Here is a 15,264-nt window from a genome sequence, read left to right as displayed (position 1 = left end):
ATGTTATCTTTTCAAAATCCCTAGGAAAATTACAAAGGACTAAATGAAGGCACATTTTCTTGGCTCAGAAATATACTTGTTGAGTTAGCACAGGATCAAATTCAAAGGCTATTACCTACATGTACTGAGGCGAGGGTAATAAATGGATATATTTGGTCAAGTAATTCAAGGTGGTAGAAGAGATAGTGGCAGTTTCAGCATAATAATGAAAAGAAGACATGCTGAGGTCTGTCTAGTCTTTCTAGTCAAAATGAGAAACATAATGACTTCAAAACTACTCCATTCTAAATTTCCAATGACTCTCATTCCACCTGGAACAGAACCTGATAGAACTGAGTGACTGTCCAGGTTAACTGGGTAAAGTAGGACCCAGGGTGAGAAGGGCAGAGGTGGGCAATGTTTCTCAAACTAAACTGTGCATTGCCTTGGTGGAATTTTAAGGGAAAAAAAAAAAAAAAAAGATGCCCAAGGCCTCACCCCAGATCAAACGAATGAGACCCTGTAGGAATAGGGCCTAAATTTGAAAAACTCCTTAGGAGATTCTAATGTATAGTATGGATTGAGAATCACTGGATTAAAGAAACTCAGGGACTGTGAAGCAGAGTAGAGGGAGAAGAGGAAGGGTACAAAGGGAACGGGCCTTGAGAGACTGAAGGAGCCATACCCCTTAAAGGGCTGGGGGACAGGTTGAAGAGGATGAAGGAGCCACTCCCCAACCCCTTAATCCCCTGTGAACCTTGTATGGTTTTGAAGATGTGATTCAAACATCAGTTAAAGGACCAAGGCTTCTTCTGACTTCTCATGTGTGCGACTGGCTGAGATAAAGTTTAAGACTGAACCGCTCCTCCTTTTCACTTTTAAGTACATAGTACTGAGGTTTCATTCTTTTCCAAGGTTGTTCTTAAAATGGAAATAGGAAAGTTCCAAATGGATTCACTTTCTCTGCCATCCAACATGTACTGTTTGTCGCCTATAAATTATTTCAGTTTGAGCTGGTATCTGAATACTGACTGGGTTTTGGTTGCTAAGTGTCTGTGGTAACCAAACCCTTCATAGGCTTACATTGGAGTGTTTATATTGGAAAGTTTACATATGAGCTACCTGTGCATGGTTGATAAGAAAAGATTACAGAAACTCCATCAATGTGACAAATGCCCACAAAGAGAAATTCTGAGGAAACAAAGGTTCCTCTTTAGGCCCTGAGTTGATGCAAGTTCAGAATAAAGAGTAAACTAGGAAGCTGAGATTTTAAGCATCCCAAGACAGCTTTTTTTTTCCTAACATAAAATGTCTCTATTGGTCCCGATATGTCCCACATGAATCATGTATTGGACCTGAGAACAAGTGCAAATGTTACTTCAGATAAATAGCAGTATTAGCTCAATTTATCACACTAGCCAGTCAGCTAGCAGAACCTGGGAGAACAGGAAAAATCAGTAAGTTCTAATGCATGAAGAGAAAGATCTTAGGTTTGGGATGCTACCTTGTACTGGCAAGACTCTAAATTGGAAGGCTCCAGGCTTAAGCAATTCCTCTGAACTCAGCAGGTATATGTGGGTGCCATACATGTACTAGCTGCTTTATACTTCTAAAAAACAAAATCCAACCGAGTAAATTTTAAAGATCTTATAGGCTTTATCCAGTGATTCATGAATCAGGCAGCACCCAATCTAGCAGATAGAAAGGAGCCCTGAGGAGCTGTACAAAATGAAACACTTTTATAGACGGGGGGAGCAAGAACAAGGAAGTTATACTAGGCAAAAAACCAGATTGGTTATTGGAAGTTACTTTCCCTATAGGGAAAAGCAGGGGGTTTTCAGGCAGATTACCTACTAATGCTAATCAGGTGATTCCTGATTGGCTGGTTTAAGATTCCACTTCTGGGAGAGCTGAAACTGTAAGTCTGGGTTTGGTGACATGAGGGCTTAGCATGAGCATCTACATTTTTGGGCCTGTTGTCTTGTCTTTAACATACTCCTTAATCTGGAGAGTGCTTAAACATAATGAAGCCTGCTCAACTAAGAGGAAAACATAGGGTTAGGATGAAGTCTCTTGAGTTCTGTTCCCTGAGGTTCATAGTAAATCTGAGCTCATTCCAGGAAATATGCTAGATACTCACTGTGGATCAGTCTTTGAACTGCTCTTTGTGAATCATATATTGCACTGGAGACTCTACCAATGGATAGAAAGATGATTATACTTTCTTCCCCCTTTGACAGACAAGGGTACATTTTGGTTACAACACTCAAAACATTCTAATACTTAAACAACCTCTTTATGCTAGGGATAGAAGGTACCAGGTTAAACAATATTAGGGACCAATCTTTAAGGAGTTCTAACTCCATGGGGAATAAACTCTGATATGGAAGCAAAACATTATATGCCTAATATTCCATTTGTTAAACATCTATCCTGCTCTTTTCTTTGCCATACTATAAGTTTTAAGATTCTGAAGCCTCCTTTAGTCTCTAACTAATCGAATAAATTTGAGAATACATCTCACAATAAGACTCTCAGAAAGAGGAGAATATATTCCCTTGAGTTGCAGAAGAGCAGACATTATCCTGTATTGTAAAGCCAATTCTGATAAAGTAAAAAATTTAGGACATTCACAAAAGTATCACTCCTATCTCTTATCCAATGTGAAGACCTGTAAAAACTATATAATCTATTTTAACCTTTTTCTGTCTAACAGAAGAGTCTTTTAATATACTCGAACTTCTGAGTATATTGCTATATCCTGTGAAAAGAGCCTTATAATTGCTAGAATTCTGTAATTCTGATTGGTGAACTTATGTAATAATTTCTTGCTCAAATAATATTTAAATTGGCCTCTCTTTTCTGAAAAGTATAAATACTTGCAGGATTTGTTCACTAAGTATGAAGAGCTTCATAATATCCTTCTTTTCCCTTTATATTTAAAACAGTAATAAACCCATGATTCTATTCCATTCCTTATTCAAGAGTCTGAGTCTCATTTAAATTCACACTGCTAAGTGCTATGATAGAGGTTAAACTAAGAATCATAGCTGTCAAGAGGAAATAACAGTTCTGTATGAGAATGAGGACCTGAGAAAGCTTCACATAGGAGATGACATTTAAGATGCTGTGATGAAGCAGTAAAATTTCTGCAAGCAAAAAAGAGGGGAAAGGGTTGGACAGAAGAAGTTGAAATGCCTTGAAAACATAAAGTACCATATGTTTAAAGAATATTGCTCATTTCAATGTGGTAAGGGGTGGGAACTGGTTACTGAATGAAGCTGGAAGTTGATTGGGTCAGATCAAATGCCATATTAAGTATTTTGGAACTTTTTAAAATTTAAGTTGTGATATACCATCAGATGTCTGTGAGTAAAGGAGTAACATGATTATCTATTTACTTAGAAAAGTAAATAGCAGTAGGATGGAAGATAGATTGAAGAGGGGAAAACCTAGATACAGAGATACCATTTAGGAAACTACCTGTATAGTCTCCATGAAAGATGACAAGAGCAGTAGCAATGGAAAGATAAAGACAGTGAGAATTCTAAACACATTTTAGAAGTGTAATCCTCTAGAAATAGAAATTGAAGAAAAGAAAAGGTTGGATACACCTAAAGGCTTGGTTACTGAAAGGGGTTACAGCATCTCTCTCTTTTGAAATTTATACTTGTAATATTTGCACTGTATACCTATGGAATGTTTCAGAGTTGAAAGGGGAGTGAAAATTACTTGAAATTTTCCCTAATTCTATTATCTGTGATTAAAAACCTAGGGTTATAAATGTAGCCTATTTTAGAGGAAGTCATCAACAGCAATTAAAATATCTTATACTCTCTTTTCTATGAGACCATCCCAACATTTCTGCTCTAGAGGACTAATATTCTTGCCCTAGAATGCCCATCTTCCACCATAGTGACTTCCAGCTTTACTCATATCCCAGAATGTAGCTATGTGAATAATGTAATCACTTTTTTACATATGAAAAATGAGTTTTGGCTTTACCAAGGCTCAATAATTGAACATTATAAGATGCTACCTTCATTCATTCTTTTAGAATTAATGGTTCCCATCCTCTGAGTCATTTCTCTTTAATTCTATTATTTTTCTTTTTCTTTAAGTTTCACTCACTTTTATGGTAGACACTTTTGGTAATATTTTTCACGAAGAATGGTTTATGAAAATAAATGATACAAAGTAAGCCATTGATGTGTTATATCATTGGAATAAATGATGCTAGGTAATTTTAGAGTTCCAGTTTGATAAAAGAGGCTCATTCAAGTGATAAGCTTAGCATTAAGGTGTTCTAAATCATTATATACCCAGATTTAATTTTAGAAAAGTTATGATCATGGAATATGCATCAACCAAATAAGTTGATAAATTACCTTCATCTCCAGCCAACCACATTATATAATTTTCCAAGAGATGAATTTTAATGTAATGCAGGGAAGCTTTATTCTGTGAGTTATCTGTAATGCTTGTTACCAGAGCCAGACCTTGTCATCATTTTCATTTTCATTATAAATTCCAAACTATCAATAAAATTAAAAAGTCAACACCAATTTACAAAAGAAGGAGTAAAAGAAGAAAACATGTATATTCCTACATATTTTGGAGTAATCCAAGAGAAAAAATAATTTTCTCTGCAAAGGCAAGACTGAATTGGGTATTCTGAATACATGTTGTTGAGATAAGCAAACCATTTGATCCTAGAAGCTGAAGGACATATTATTGAATGAATATTTAGCACAAAAGGTTTATCTTCAAGGAAGTCTTGAAATAAGAATACATAATTATTTTTTACTTCTATCTTTGCTGAATGGATTTTACCAAATTTTATTCATGCAAACACTATCTTACCAAAAATGTGTGCAGGTGCTGTGTTAGGTATAGGAATGCAGAAGTAAACAAGGCAGAAGATCCTTCCATCTGTGAAGTTTATGGTCCAGGGGAGGAAAGAGACATTCAATATATAATATCTAATTCATTCATTTACATATTGACAGATATTTATTGAGGTTCTATCATGTGTCAGGCATTGTTTAGGCACTGGGACTATAGCAATGTACAAAACTGATAAAAAAAATCCCTGCCCCCTTAGAGCTTAACTTCAATGTGTAGTAAATAATACAGAGGTAAATGCAGACTACTACAGGAACCCATTCAACATAAGCCCAATAGTTGGTCTAATCATTTGCTAAAATACCTCCTGGAAAGGGCTGGGAAACTGATCTCTGCTGTTTCCTGAGGAGTAAGTTCAGGCTGTAGTAGACTACAGAGCCTGAGAATGATGGAGTAGTGCTTTGTTTATGCCTGAAGACCTTGTACCTTGCAATTATATTTTTTGCAATTTGTAACCAGCACATTGATGAGGTGCACTTGGTCAGTTAAGGATGTCTCTTACACAAACCTAGACTGAGCTACACAAAGGAATATGTCAGCATTGTATGTATGTTTGTATATATGTATGTATGTATGTATGTACATATGTATGGCTAGACTTGGAGAGACTTCTCTGCTTCCAGAGCATGTGATAGGATCCTCAATAAACAGGCATTATCATCTTCAACTATACATCCTCTGGGGAGGCATTTGAGATTAGGAAGCTACACGTCTTGATTTGTTTTAGAAAAAGTTGCCCATGTATTTTAATTGTGCTGACTTTCTTCTGTGCCCTTCAGATAAATAAACTCTTTTATTTGTCCAAGTAGTATCTATGCCTGATCTTTCCATCTATCTAAACCTGCTATTGAAATCAGTCAATTTAGCAGATGTGCAGCTTAAGGTAGATTTAAGAAATAGGATACATCGCCTAGATTTTTCACACTACTTTAAAGGTGATAATAGAAATTATGAGAAAAAAAATTTTTTATTTCTAATTTAGGCATTCATTATAGGGGCTATGGAACAGGGACATCTCCAGTCCAGGGCATCCTTTTCAGTATAAAGTATCATCAGAGGGCAAGAACAGACCCACATCTGCATGGAAGGTACAGTTGCCTTGATGGATAGTTTGAGGCAAGATGGAAAAGACTGCTTTTAACCAAAAAATCTTCCATCATTACTTCTCACTCAGGATTTAAACTTAATACATGGTAGGTTTAGTTTGGGTTTCCTCTAAAGCAGAGCATTCAGTAATGACTTGGGAGCAGACATTTGCGGGTGATCCTAGGAATCAGAAGTGAGGGAGTGGAAGGAGTAAGACAGGGAAGGGAGAAAACCTCCCAAAAGGATGATGGGCAACTGAGCCCAATCCCACTGGGGCCCCTCTGATGAACTGTATAGAATTGCCCAGAACAACTCACCAAAGGACAGGAAGGTGGTGACATTTATCCCCCACTGATTGCCAATTGCTTCCAGTGTTGTTAACTCCCCCAAACTCCAGAACTGAGCCTGCAGGCTATGAGCAGCTTTCCCACATTTCAAAGAAAGCCTAAGACAAAAAAGCAAGAGTAGCCAAGGTATGCGTTTGAAGTGGGACATTAGCCACATGTGTAGAATTGTCTACCATGCTGTGTTAAAATCTGATGGGCTGAGGAATGTGGCACGAGGCACCAAAAGCATCTGCTGCAGTCAGACAGAATCCCTTTTCTTATATTCGGAGACCTGGAACACACTGACTCTCCTTAATGGGAAATGGCACACAAGAAGTCCTGTATAACTGATGAGATATTTGATGGTCTGCTTCAAAATGGAGAGACAGAAACTTTTTTAGCATAATGATGTATAGAAAATATGCTAAGACAACCAATTTGGCAGTGTGAATGGTTCTGATCATCTTGTAGATGTTCTCCCTAATGGAATTTGGAGGGAGCTGATCCTTGAGAAAACTGGGACAATTTACTGATATGTTTTATTGTTTTATCGTAGCGAGGGATAGTTATTTGAAAACATTTACTGAGCACTTACTCTATGTGGGCACTGTTTTAAGCCCTCTACGTGTTCTAGTTCAGGTGTGGGATATCTATGCGTGAATGTGAATAGTAGGTATTCACATTCCTGGCCTCGTGTTCTTTCAATTAATGTTAAAAAAAGACACATAGAGCCAGAAATTACATATCTAAATAGAAAAAGATGACTTGTAAACAAAAGCGATGAGATGCATCTTATAGAGGCTATGATTAGAACTGAAACGACCTAAAGCTACACAGCTTAATAAAACTAGGAACTGTTTTCATTAACATGACTTTATTCCAGGAAATTCCTGCCCAAGAATGTAAAGTTACAAATAATGTTTTTGTTTATTTTAGGAACTTCCTGAAAATCTGTAAATCCGAATAAAAAACTACTTATATAGTCCTCATCAGTGTAAACAGCTCCCTTTTCAGAACAATGGATCACTCAAACGACTTTTCAAATGGCTTTACCCTTCAAGTCTGGCTTCATAATCCTTGCCTCAGCATATAAATCCTAATGTTTGCCCATCCTGAAGTTTGTCCTATCCCAATCAGACCACACTACCTCACATTGAAAGACATACTCTAAAATCAGTGAAGGAGATCAGAATATGCCACCCCAGGGCTTCCCTGGTGGCGCAGTGGTTGAGAGTCCGCCTGCCGATGCAGGGGACACAGGTTCGTGCCCCGGTCCGGGAAGATCCCACATGCCTCAGAGCGGCTGGGCCCGTGAGCCATGGCCGCTGAGCCTGCGTGTCCAGAGCCTGTGCTCTGCAACGGGAGAGGCCACAACAGTGAGAGGTCCACGTACCGCAAAAACAACAACAACAACAACAACAAAAAAAAAAACAGAATATGCCACCCCAAAATATGCCACTTGGCATATTGTTTATTTTGAGCTGAAGGCACTTACACAGCAAAGGGGACTTTGCAGATGTGATTAAGGTTACAGACCTGAAACGGGGAGATAATCCTGGATTATCTTGGTGGACCCATCTAATTACATGTGTCCTCTGTCTGTAGTCAGAGGGAGATGTGACAATTGAAGAAGGGTCAAGAGAAATGCAACTTTGCTGGCTTTAAAGACACAGGAAAGGAACCATGAGCCAAGGAATGTGGGTAACACCTAGAAGCTAGAAAGACCAGGAAACAGATTCTCCTTTAAAGCCCCCAGAAAGAAGCACAGCTCTACCAACACCTTGCTTTTAGTTCACTGAGAACGATGTTTGACTTTTGACCTACAAAACTACAAAATAATAAATTTATGGATTTTTTTAGCTACTAAATTTGTGGTAATTTGTTATGGCAGCATAGGAAACTAATACATAGTGTGATGTAAGGGTAAAAGTCCATCCTTTTTCTTTTGTGTATGGATATCCAACAGAACCAGCAGCACAATTTGTTGAAAAGACAATTATTCCTTATTGATTTACCATGACACATCTGTTGAAAATCAATTGACCTCATATATATATATATATATATATATATATATACACCTATTTCTGGACTCTTCTTTGCATCTCATTAATCTATATGTCTATGCATATGCCAATACCACACTGTTTAGATTACTGTAGCTTTATAGTAAACCTGGAAATCAGTTAGGGTCCTCCAACTTTGTTCTGCTTTTTCAAAATTCCTTCCCACTATACTAAGTCCTTTGAATTTCCATATGAATTTGAGAATAAGCTTGTCAATTTCTAAGAAAAAAGTATGCTGAGATTTTGAATTGGATTGTATTGAATCAATACATCAAATTTGAGTGAACAATACTGAGTCTTTCAACCCATGAATATGCTATATTTCCCCATTCTTTACATCTTCTTTATTTCTTTCAGCAATGTTTTGTGCTTTTTGGTATATAGGGCATGCAGATATTTCATTAATTTTTTTTTATGTCATGATTTTTTGATGCTACTTGGGATGGTTAATTTTATGTGTCAACTTGGCTGGGCCTTGGTGCCCAGATATGTGGTCAAAGATTATTCGGATGATTCTTTGAGGATGTCTTTGGATGAAATTAACATTTAGATCAGTAGACTTTATAAACCCATGCACCTATGGTCACCTAATCTATGACAAAGGAAGCAAGAATATACAATGGAGAAAAAGTCTCTTCAATAAGTGGTGCTAGGAAAACTGGACAGCTACATGTAAAAGAATGAAATTAGAACATTCTCTAACACTATACACAAAAATAAACTCCAAATGGATTAAAGGTCTAAATGTAAGATGGGACACTATAAAACCCTTAGAGGAAAACATAGGCAGAACACTCTCCGACATAAATTGTAGCAAGACTTTTTTGATCCACCTCCCAGAGCAATGAAAATAAAAACAAAAATAAACAAATGGGACCTAATTAAACTTAAAAGCTTTTGCACAGCAAAGGAAACCATAAACAAAACAAAGAGATAGCCCTTGGAATGGGAGGAAGTATTTGCAAATGAAGCAACTGACAAAGGATTAATCTCCAAAATATACAAACAGCTCATGCAGCTCTATATCAAACAACCCAATCAAAAAATGGGCAGAAGAAAAAATGTTCATTGCAGCACTTTTACAGTAGCCAGGACATAGAAGCAACCTAGATGTCCATTGACAGAGGAATGGATAAAGATGTGGCACATATATACAATGGAATATTACTCAGTCATAAAAAAGTGAAATAATGCCATTTGCAGCAACATGGATGGACTGAGAGATTGTCATACTGAGTGAAGTAAGTCAGAGAAAGACAAATATCATATGATATCATTTATATGTGGAATCTAAAAAAAAGGGTACAAATGAATTTATCTACAGAACAGAAATAGAGTTACATATGTAAAAAACAAACTTACAGTTACCAGGGGGTAACGGGAGGGATAAATTGGGAGATTGGGATTGACATGTATACTACTATATATAAAATAGATAATTAATAAGGACCTACTGTATAGCACAGGGAACTCTACTCAGTACTCTGTAATGGCCTATATGGGAAAAGAATCTAAAAAAAGAGTGGATATATGTATATGCATAACTGATTCCCTTTGCTGTACACCTGAAACTAAGACAACACTGTAAATCAACTATACTCCAATAAAAATGTTTTAAAAAATCAGTAGACTTTGAGTAAACCAGATTGCCCCCCATAATATGGGTGTTAACTGAAGGCCTGAATAGAACAAAAGACTGACCTCCCTCAAATAAGAAACAATTCTGCAGCAGAGAGCTTTTGGACTTAAACTACAACACCTGCTCTTCCTTAGGTCGTCAGCCTGCCAGCCCTCCCTGCCTATTTTGGACTTGTCAGCTTCCATAATTGGGAGCCAATTCCTTCAAATAAATCTATTTCTTACACTCTATATATACAGATCCCATTGGTTTTGTTTCTCTGGAGGACACTGACTAATATACTATTGCAATAAATGGTATTGTTTTAAAATTGCCATTTCCAATTGGTCATTACTAGCATCATAAATTACTTCTGAAAATTAAAAATAAAATGAAGTAGGGATGATAGTGTATTTTTTTTCTTTCTATAAAGAATTCATGAAAGCTTATTTCAATATGGAAGGACACATCATATTTTGGGGGAACACTGATACTCAGAGGAATGTGGTCTCTTTTGGGAACTCTTTTATGTTCTTTAATGTTTCAGACCTTCTCTGTGTAGAGAGGAATAATTCACTACCATTTATTAATCTTATATACTGTTATGGGCTGAATTGTGCACCCCACCCCCAACAAATTCATATGTTGAAGTCCTAATCCCCAGTACCTTAGAATGCCACTGTATTTGGAGAGGCATCTTTAAAGAGATGACTAAGTTAAATGAGGTCATTAGGGTGGGCCCTAAGCCAATTTGACTGGTAGCCCTGTAAGAAGAGGAAATTTGCAAACAGACAGACACAGAAGAGTATGTGAAAATACAAGTAGAAGACTGCCATTCACAAGACAAATTACCACAAATTTAGTGGTTTGAAACAATACAAATTTGTTCTCTTCCCGTTCTGGAGTTCAAAAGTTCGAAATCAATTTCACTGAGCTAACATCAAGGTATTGTCAGGGCTGGTTCTTTCTGGAGACTCTAAGAGGAGAATCTATTTCCTTGACATTTTCAGCTTCTAGTGGCCTGCTGTATTTCTTTACTTGTGGCCCCTATCTCCATCTTCAAGGCATCGTGCTACATTTTCTTCTTCCAGCATCACATCATCTTCTTCTCTGACCTGAACTCCTTTGACTGTCTTATAAAGAGTGCTGTGATTATATCAGCCCACCCGGCCAATCCAAAATACTCCCCATCTCAAGGTTCTTAATCACATCTGCAAAATCCCTTTTGCCATGTAAAGTAAAATTCACAGGTTCTGGAGGATTAGGACATGGACATCTTGAGGAACTTTATTCAGCTTACATCATTATCCTTCATATATATCATATGTATAGATTTCAATTTTAGAAAATGCAGTGCTTTACTGTAATTGAGGCATTCTGTAAGCTGGCTGTACCTAATTTTTATCCTTTCATGATGATTATTGACATGGTATGTTGGTATACTTGGAAACTTAGGTACATCTTAATAGAACTTCATTATAAGGTCATATAAATGTTTTATTACCAGGCAGATGAGAGAATGCGTGTGTGCAGTTAGCTTTCGTTCTGGGGGACATTTGTCTAATTTGTTATCTTGAAGCACACCTTGAAATACACTGTTGGATTCTCACTTAAATGGTTACTGTATGTGACCAGTGGTGCTAATCTGTTAAACTGCCCTCCCCTAGGGAAATCCCACTTGCTAACTGGCCCTTCTTTTGTTTGATATGGTTTCCTTTTTTTTCAGAACTGTTGGAAAAAATTCACAAATGGTTCATTCTTTCTGTTCACACTGAAACAGGAACTTACCTCTTCTTTATGAATGAATATACTTAATAGAAATATATATAGTATTATTATATTATAATATTAACACTGTATTATATAATAAGCATTTTCCTCTTATTAGAATTAACAGAAGCTAAACATAATCTATTCTATTCACCTTTTTATATTACAACTATCATCTTTATACCTTGTATAAATTTTCCTTTGGGGCATCATTAGAAACTTATGGTCTTTTAAAAATTCAATGAGTTCTAATTTAACATGATTATTATAATTTTTTTATGATCAAATTGCCTCAACTTGGTTAAAAGGAACCCCCTTAAACTGGCCTGTTTGGCTTTTTTAGAGTTGCCTCTAATGATCCCGAGAACATCCTAACTTCCTTGAAAAAAACAAAACAAAACAGGAATTTCTGGATGCTTCCTGATTTTTTTCCTGCTGAAGGGCATGACATTAACTATCCCCAAAAATCTTGGTTTTCCTCTACAAGAGAATGACATTAGAGATCAAACTATGGGCTCCAGAGGTATATTTATAAGCACTGGTGGTAAGCAAAAGTGCTGCTACTGTGGCTGCACTGGACTGCTTTCTATGGTTCACAGTGGTAGTTTCAATTTAACACATTCTTTCGTACTTTACTTCCTGCTGTATGGTTTCATCAATCACTAAGACTTTTCACATTAACACTTCTAAACAAAATAAAAGCCAGGAGTGGGATATCATTTTTCATCTCTCACACTGGCAAAGATTAAAAAGGTTGATGATGCTCAGTGTTGGCCAGAGGGAAGGGAAACAAGACATTCCCATAAACTGCTGGTGGTAGTGTAAACTGGTATAACACTCTTAAAGAACAACTTGGTAACATCTATTGATGGTGAAACACCTGTTAACTTAGAAACTCCACTTTTAGAAATTTACCTTACACATAAACTCATATATCAAGTATGTATGATTACTGCAACATTGCTTGAGGTAGTGTATAACAGGAAACCATCTAAATGTCATCATGAGGACTTCCCTGGTGGCACAGTGGTTAAGAATCCGCCTGTCAATGCAGGGGACATGGGTTCAAGCCCTGGTCCAGGAAGATCCCACATGCCACGGAACAACTAAGCTCTAGAGCCACAACTACTGAGCCTGCATGCCACAGCTACTGAAGCCCGTGCTCCACAAAAAGAGAAGCCCCTGCAGTGAGAAGCCTGTGCACCTCAACGAAGAGTAGCCCTTGCTCACCCCAACTAGAGAAAGCCTGCACACAGCAACAAAGACCCAACACAGCCCCCCCCAAAATAAATAAATAAACAAATAAATGTCATCATGGGGGGACTCGTTAAATAATTATGGTACAACCATACAATGAATGCTGTGGAACCATTAACAAAATCCTGTGTGTGTGTGTGTGTGTGTGTGTGTGTGTGTACACAGATACATATTTACACACATAGATATACATATGTTTGCATTCTAATAACAAATGCCTGGATATAGAAGAAACGATGGTTTTACCTTTGAAAATTTGAATAGGGGAAATTAGATAGAGGAAGACTTTTACTCCTCACTTTATAATCTTTTATACTAATATTAAACTTTAAAAAATACTGTCAATTAAATACTGTCAAATTAAAACAAGGAATAGAAAAGAAGTTTGTGATTACAGCGCAGCAACTTTCTAACAAAGAATTAGCTGCTGACAGATGCTTTGGAATCTTATTAAGCCCAGGTTGAAACGTGAAGAACTGTGACATTTATTTACTGGATATGGAAGCCATGGGAAAGAGCTGTGATGGGAGAGCTTATGTTATCACAAGCATGTGGAACACCAATGAACCAATATTTCTGGCACTTAATGAAGAAACTCCAAAAGATAAATGAGTGTATATGACTGTGGCAATGGATATGGTAGTCATGGAGGTGATGGAGCCTGTCTATTTTCACCTGGAGACAGCAGTACATGTGTACCCTGCAAATAAGTGATTCTGGCATTTTAACAGAAAGACTTTCATGGAGACTTTCTCCATGAGGTTGAAACAGTCTGAGGGAAAAGGCCATACCAGTGCTGGAAATGCAATAGATGAGGTGGTAAGTCTATAGCAAGAGTCTGAGAAGGAGGAACGAATCACACTCCTACTAGCAGATGGGGTCCAGTGTCACCCTAGGAGGATGAAGCAGAAGAGAAGAGTGATAATGAACTCTCAAGTGGAACAGGTGATGTTCTAAGCATTGTCCTGAGAAGATCCTATATTCTTGGGGAGAACTGTTAGGAAGATGGCACAATAACCTTGGTGCACGACAGAAAGGGCTATCCACTGTGGTGAAGAGTGGTGTTCCTGAAGCATTGAGGGCAGAGGCATGGTAATTATTAGTAGGCTGCCATGACAACCAGGCAATGCTGGATAGATATCAATTTCTTATCACAATGGACTCAGCCCAGGAGAGTGTTATTACTAGAGATATATTCATCATACATTTCCTGCACATGATTACTTTAAAGATACCAGAGGAGATGGCCAGGAATCACTCTACAAGATTTGCAAGGCCTACTCTGTCTATGACAAAGACACTGGGTACTGTCAAGGGCAGTCTTTTCTTGCTGCTGTATCACAGCTGCATTTGCCAGAGGAACAAGCATTCTGTGTTTTGGCGAAAATCATGAATGACTATGATTTATGAGACTTCTACAAAAACAGCTTTGAAGACCTTCACTGCAAATTGTATCAGCTGGAAAGACTAATGCAAGAGCAGTTACTGGACCTGCACGACCTTTTTTCTAATCTGAACCTGGAAGCTCATATGTATGCATCCCAGTGGTTTCTCACTCCTTTTACTGACAAGTTCCCACTCTGCATGGTCTTCCACATCATTGACTTACACTTTGCGAGGGTTTGAACATAACCTTTCACGTAGCCTTGGCTCTCCTAAAGACCTCAAAGGAAGATCTGCAAGCTGATTCTGAAGGTACTTTACAGTTCTTCAGAGTTCAGCTTTCTGAAGTTATTCAGAGATACAAGGCAGAGGAAAATGCAAGAAGTTTAATGGAGCAGGCTTACAATATTAAGGTACCAACCAAGAAACTGAAGAAACATGAGAAGGAATATCTGAAAATGCAAGAGAGTCATCTGCAGCAGGAAGACCCAATGGATAGATACAAGTTTGTATATTTGCAGATAACTTCACCTCTTGCTTTTATACTGGTAATCTTCATAAGCTGAGAGAAAGAAAGGGAAAAAGAAAAAGTAGCTATCAACTACTTTCAAAAATGAGAAAAAGGCAAATGACAAAGTACTGTTTTAGTTGTGCACAGTCACATCCTAATCTACTCTATGCTTTTCCTTCATGGTATATTATATCCTTCAAGACTCCAAAGCAATGCAATGATTTAGTCAAAATATTTGGTTAAAAATGCTAACCAGTTATATTTGTTCAACTCCATTGGTAACTGTGTAAAGTTGAGAGCACCCTAAATGTCCAATACTTAAATTTTAAAGCAACTTAAAATGTTCTTTGCCTCATACCACAC

General features: G+C 37.3%; 1 pseudogene across 1 annotated transcript; it reads left to right on the top strand.

Moving 5' to 3' along the window:
- Positions 1-13,490: 13,490 nt before the first annotated feature.
- LOC308624594 (rab GTPase-activating protein 1-like) lies at positions 13,491-14,956 on the top strand (annotated as a pseudogene). The gene has a single exon. The product of its transcript is annotated as a rab GTPase-activating protein 1-like (transcript).
- The last annotated feature ends 308 nt before the right edge of the window (positions 14,957-15,264 follow it).

The sequence above is a fragment of the Mesoplodon bidens genome (genome assembly GCF_964165515.1).
Source record: "Mesoplodon bidens genome assembly, chromosome: 1".
NCBI lineage: Eukaryota > Metazoa > Chordata > Mammalia > Artiodactyla > Ziphiidae > Mesoplodon > Mesoplodon bidens.
The sequence above is the reverse complement of the archived record's forward strand: the minus strand, read 5'-3'. Positions and strand labels throughout refer to the sequence as shown.